The sequence below is a fragment of the Indicator indicator genome, unplaced genomic scaffold, assembly GCF_027791375.1.
Source record: "Indicator indicator isolate 239-I01 unplaced genomic scaffold, UM_Iind_1.1 iindUn_scaffold_206, whole genome shotgun sequence".
Lineage (NCBI taxonomy): Eukaryota > Metazoa > Chordata > Aves > Piciformes > Indicatoridae > Indicator > Indicator indicator.
Window position 1 is genome coordinate 55,260 of NW_026539282.1, and position 6,000 is coordinate 61,259.

A 6,000-nucleotide genomic window follows, 5' to 3' on the forward strand; every position below is an offset into this window, starting at 1 on the left:
AGAGAGGAGAATGGAGCTGGAGCTGGAGAGAGGAGAATGGAGCTGGAGCTGGAGAGGAGAATGGAGCTGGAGCTGGAGAGAGGAGAATGGAGCTGGAGAGAGGAGAATGGAGCTGGGGCTGGAGAGAGGAGAATGGAGCTGGAGAGAGGACAATGGAGCTGGGGCTGGAGGGAGGAGAATGGAGCTGGGGCTGGAGAGAGGAGAATGGAGCTGGGTCAGGAGGGAGGAGAATGGAGCTGGGTCAGGAGGGAGGAGAATGGAGCTGGGGCTGGAGAGAGGAGAATGGAGCTGGGGCTGGAGGGAGGAGAATGGAGCTGGAGAGAGGAGAATGGAGCTGGAGCTGGAGAGAGGAGAATGGAGCTGGAGCTGGAGAGAGGAGAATGGAGCTGGAGCTGGAGGGAGGGGAATGGAGCTGGAGCTGGAGAGAGGAGAATGGAGCTGGGGCTGGAGGGAGGAGAATGGAGCTGGGGCTGGAGGGAGGAGAATGGAGCTGGGGCTGGAGGGAGGAGAATGGAGCTGGGGCTGGAGGGAGGAGAATGGAGCTGGGGCTGGAGAGAGGAGAATGGAGCTGGGCTGGAGAGAGGAGAATGGAGCTGGGGCTGGAGGGAGGAGAATGGAGCTGGGGCTGGAGGGAGGAGAATGGAGCTGGAGCTGGAGAGAGGAGAATGGAGCTGGGGCTGGAGAGAGGAGAATGGAGCTGGAGCTGGAGAGAGGAGAATGGAGCTGGGCTGGAGGAGGAGAATGGAGCTGGGGCTGGAGGGAGGAGAATGGAGCTGGGGCTGGAGAGAGGAGAATGGAGCTGGGGCTGGAGGGAGGAGAATGGAGCTGGGGCTGGAGGGAGGAGAATGGAGCTGGGGCTGGAGAGAGGAGAATGGAGCTGGGGCTGGAGAGAGGAGAATGGAGCTGGGGCTGGAGAGAGGAGAATGGAGCTGGAGCTGGAGAGGAGAATGGAGCTGGAGCTGGAGGGAGGAGAATGGAGCTGGGGCTGGAGAGAGGAGAATGGAGCTGGGGCTGGAGGGAGGAGAATGGAGCTGGGGCTGGAGGGAGGAGAATGGAGCTGGGGCTGGAGAGAGGAGAATGGAGCTGGGGCTGGAGAGAGGAGAATGGAGCTGGAGCTGGAGAGAGGAGAATGGAGCTGGGGCTGGAGGGAGGAGAATGGAGCTGGGGCTGGAGGGAGGAGAATGGAGCTGGAGCTGGAGAGAGGAGAATGGAGCTGGGGCTGGAGGGAGGAGAATGGAGCTGGGGCTGGAGGGAGGGGAATGGAGCTGGGGCTGGAGAGAGGAAAATGGAGCTGGGGCTGGAGGGAGGAGAATGGAGCTGGGGCTGGAGGGAGGAGAATGGAGCTGGAGCTGGAGAGAGGAGAATGGAGCTGGAGCTGGAGAGAGGAGAATGGAGCTGGGGCTGGAGGGAGGGGAATGGAGCTGGGGCTGGAGGGAGGAGAATGGAGCTGGGGCTGGAGAGAGGAGAATGGAGCTGGGGCTGGAGGGAGGGGAATGGAGCTGGGGCTGGAGGGAGGAGAATGGAGCTGGGGCTGGAGAGAGGAGAATGGAGCTGGGGCTGGAGGGAGGAGAATGGAGCTGGAGCTGGAGAGAGGAGAATGGAGCTGGGGCTGGAGAGAGGAGAATGGAGCTGGGGCTGGAGGGAGGGAATGGAGCTGGGGCTGGAGGGAGGAGAATGGAGCTGGGGCTGGAGAGAGGAGAATGGAGCTGGGGCTGGAGGGAGGAGAATGGAGCTGGAGCTGGAGAGAGGAGAATGGAGCTGGGGCTGGAGGGAGGGAATGGAGCTGGGGCTGGAGGGAGGAGAATGGAGCTGGGGCTGGAGGAGGAGAATGGAGCTGGGCTGGAGAGGAGAATGGAGCTGGGGCTGGAGGGAGGAGAATGGAGCTGGGCTGGAGGAGGAGAATGGAGCTGGGGCTGGAGGAGGAGAATGGAGCTGGGCTGGAGGAGGAGAATGGAGCTGGGGCTGGAGGGAGGAGAATGGAGCTGGGGCTGGAGGGAGGAGAATGGAGCTGGGGCTGGAGAGAGGAGAATGGAGCTGGGGCTGGAGGGAGGAGAATGGAGCTGGGGCTGGAGAGAGGAGAATGGAGCTGGGCTGGAGGAGGAGAATGGAGCTGGGGCTGGAGAGAGGAGAATGGAGCTGGGGCTGGAGAGAGGAGAATGGAGCTGGGGCTGGAGAGAGGAGAATGGAGCTGGGGCTGGAGAGAGGAGAATGGAGCTGGGGCTGGAGAGAGGAGAATGGAGCTGGGGCTGGAGGGAGGAGAATGGAGCTGGGGCTGGAGAGAGGAGAATGGAGCTGGGGCTGGAGAGAGGAGAATGGAGCTGGGGCTGGAGGGAGGAGAATGGAGCTGGGGCTGGAGAGAGGAGAATGGAGCTGGGGCTGGAGGGAGGAGAATGGAGCTGGGGCTGGAGAGAGGAGAATGGAGCTGGGGCTGGAGGGAGGGGAATGGAGCTGGGGCTGGAGGGAGGGAATGGAGCTGGGGCTGGAGAGAGGAGAATGGAGCTGGGCTGGAGAGAGGAGAATGGAGCTGGGGCTGGAGGGAGGAGAATGGAGCTGGGGCTGGAGGGAGGGGAATGGAGCTGGGGCTGGAGAGAGGAGAATGGAGCTGGGGCTGGAGGGAGGGGAATGGAGCTGGGGCTGGAGGGAGGAGAATGGAGCTGGGGCTGGAGAGAGGAGAATGGAGCTGGGGCTGGAGGGAGGAGAATGGAGCTGGGGCTGGAGAGAGGAGAATGGAGCTGGGGCTGGAGGGAGGAGAATGGAGCTGGGGCTGGAGGGAGGAGAATGGAGCTGGGCTGGAGAGAGGAGAATGGAGCTGGGGCTGGAGGGAGGAGAATGGAGCTGGGGCTGGAGGGAGGAGAATGGAGCTGGGGCTGGAGAGAGGAGAATGGAGCTGGGGCTGGAGAGAGGAGAATGGAGCTGGGGCTGGAGGGAGGAGAATGGAGCTGGGCTGGAGAGAGGAGAATGGAGCTGGGGCTGGAGGGAGGAGAATGGAGCTGGGGCTGGAGAGAGGAGAATGGAGCTGGGGCTGGAGGGAGGGGAATGGAGCAGGGGCTGGAGGGAGGAGAATGGAGCTGGGGCTGGAGAGAGGAGAATGGAGCTGGGGCTGGAGGGAGGGGAATGGAGCTGGGGCTGGAGAGAGGAGAATGGAGCTAGGGCTGGAGGGAGGAGAATGGAGCTGGATCTGGAGAGAGGAGAATGGAGCTGGGGCTGGAGGGAGGGGAATGGAGCTGGGGCTGGAGAGAGGAGAATGGAGCTGGGGCTGGAGAGAGGAGAATGGAGCTGGGGCTGGAGAGAGGAGAATGGAGCTGGAGCTGGAGAGAGGAGAATGGAGCTGGGGCTGGAGGGAGGGGAATGGAGCTGGAGAGAGGAGAATGGAGCTGGGGCTGGAGGGAGGGGAATGGAGCTGGGGCTGGAGGGAGGGGAATGGAGCTGGAGCTGGAGAGAGGAGAATGGAGCTGGGGCTGGAGGGAGGAGAATGGAGCTGGAGCTGGAGAGAGGAGAATGGAGCTGGGGCTGGAGGGAGGGGAATGGAGCTGGGGCTGGAGGGAGGAGAATGGAGCTGGGGCTGGAGAGAGGAGAATGGAGCTGGGGCTGGAGAGAGGAGAATGGAGCTGGGGCTGGAGGGAGGAGAATGGAGCTGGGGCTGGAGGGAGGAGAATGGAGCTGGAGCTGGAGAGAGGAGAATGGAGCTGGGGCTGGAGGGAGGGGAATGGAGCTGGAGAGAGGAGAATGGAGCTGGGGCTGGAGGGAGGAGAATGGAGCTGGGGCTGGAGGGAGGGGAATGGAGCTGGGGCTGGAGGGAGGAGAATGGAGCTGGGGCTGGAGAGAGGAGAATGGAGCGGGGGCTGGAGGGAGGAGAATGGAGCTGGGGCTGGAGGGAGGAGAATGGAGCTGGGGCTGGAGGGAGGGAATGGAGCTGGGCTGGAGAGAGGAGAATGGAGCTGGGGCTGGAGGGAGGAGAATGGAGCTGGGGCTGGAGGGAGGGGAATGGAGCTGGGCTGGAGAGAGGAGAATGGAGCTGGGGCTGGAGGGAGGAGAATGGAGCTGGGGCTGGAGGGAGGGGAATGGAGCTGGGGCTGGAGGGAGGAGAATGGAGCTGGGTGGAGAGGAGAATGGAGCTGGGGCTGGAGGGAGGAGAATGGAGCTGGGGCTGGAGGGAGGAGAATGGAGCTGGGGCTGGAGGGAGGAGAATGGAGCTGGGGCTGGAGAGGAGAATGGAGCTGGGGCTGGAGGGAGGGGAATGGAGCTGGAGCTGGAGAGAGGAGAATGGAGCTGGGGCTGGAGAGAGGAGAATGGAGCTGGGGCTGGAGAGAGGAGAATGGAGCTGGGGCTGGAGAGAGGAGAATGGAGCTGGAGCTGGAGAGAGGAGAATGGAGCTGGGGCTGGAGAGAGGAGAATGGAGCTGGGGCTGGAGAGAGGAGAATGGAGCTGGGGCTGGAGAGAGGAGAATGGAGCTGGGGCTGGAGGGAGGAGAATGGAGCTGGGGCTGGAGGGAGGAGAATGGAGCTGGGGCTGGAGTGAGGAGAATGGAGCTGGAGAGAGGAGAATGGAGCTGGGGCTGGAGGGAGGGGAATGGAGCTGGGGCTGGAGAGAGGAGAATGGAGCTGGGGCTGGAGGGAGGAGAATGGAGCTGGGGCTGGAGGGAGGAGAATGGAGCTGGGGCTGGAGGGAGGAGAATGGAGCTGGGGCTGGAGAGAGGAGAATGGAGCTGGGGCTGGAGGAGGAGAATGGAGCTGGGGCTGGAGGGAGGAGAATGGAGCTGGGGCTGGAGAGAGGAGAATGGAGCTGGGGCTGGAGGGAGGAGAATGGAGCTGGGGCTGGAGGGAGGAGAATGGAGCTGGGGCTGGAGGGAGGAGAATGGAGCTGGAGAGAGGAGAATGGAGCTGGGGCTGGAGGGAGGAGAATGAAGCTGGAGAGAGGAGAATGGAGCTGGGGCTGGAGAGAGGAGAATGGAGCTGGAGAGAGGAGAATGGAGCTGGGGCTGGAGGGAGGAGAATGGAGCTGGGGCTGGAGAGAGGAGAATGGAGCTGGAGCTGGAGAGAGGAGAATGGAGCTGGAGCTGGAGGGAGGAGAATGGAGCTGGGGCTGGAGAGAGGAGAATGGAGCTGGGGCTGGAGGGAGGAGAATGGAGCTGGGGCTGGAGGGAGGGGAATGGAGCTGGGGCTGGAGGGAGGGGAATGGAGCTGGGGCTGGAGAGAGGAGAATGGAGCTGGAGCTGGAGAGAGGAGAATGGAGCTGGAGCTGGAGAGAGGAGAATGGAGCTGGAGCTGGAGAGAGGAGAATGGAGCTGGGGCTGGAGGGAGGAGAATGGAGCTGGGGCTGGAGGGAGGGGAATGGAGCTGGGGCTGGAGGGAGGGGAATGGAGCTGGGGCTGGAGGGAGGGGAATGGAGCTGGGGCTGGAGGGAGGAGAATGGAGCTGGGGCTGGAGGGAGGGGAATGGAGCTGGGGCTGGAGGGAGGGGAATGGAGCTGGGGCTGGAGGGAGGGGAATGGAGCTGGGGCTGGAGGGAGGAGAATGGAGCTGGGGCTGGAGGGAGGAGAATGGAGCTGGGGCTGGAGGGAGGAGAATGGAGCTGGGGCTGGAGGGAGGGGAATGGAGCTGGGGCTGGAGGGAGGAGAATGGAGCTGGGGCTGGAGGGAGGGGAATGGAGCTGGGGCTGGAGGGAGGAGAATGGAGCTGGGGCTGGAGGGAGGAAAATGGAGCTGGGGCTGGAGGGAGGAGAATGGAGCTGGGGCTGGAGAGAGGAGAATGGAGCTGGGGCTGGAGGGAGGAGAATGGAGCTGGGGCTGGAGGGAGGAGAATGGAGCTGGGGCTGGAGGGAGGGGAATGGAGCTGGGGCTGGAGGGAGGAGAATGGAGCTGGGGCTGGAGGGAGGAGAATGGAGCTGGGGCTGGAGGGAGGAGAATGGAGCTGGGGCTGGAGGGAGGGGAATGGAGCTGGGGCTGGAGGGAGGAGAATGGAGCTGGGGCTGGAGAGAGGAGAATGGAGCTGGGGCTGGAGGG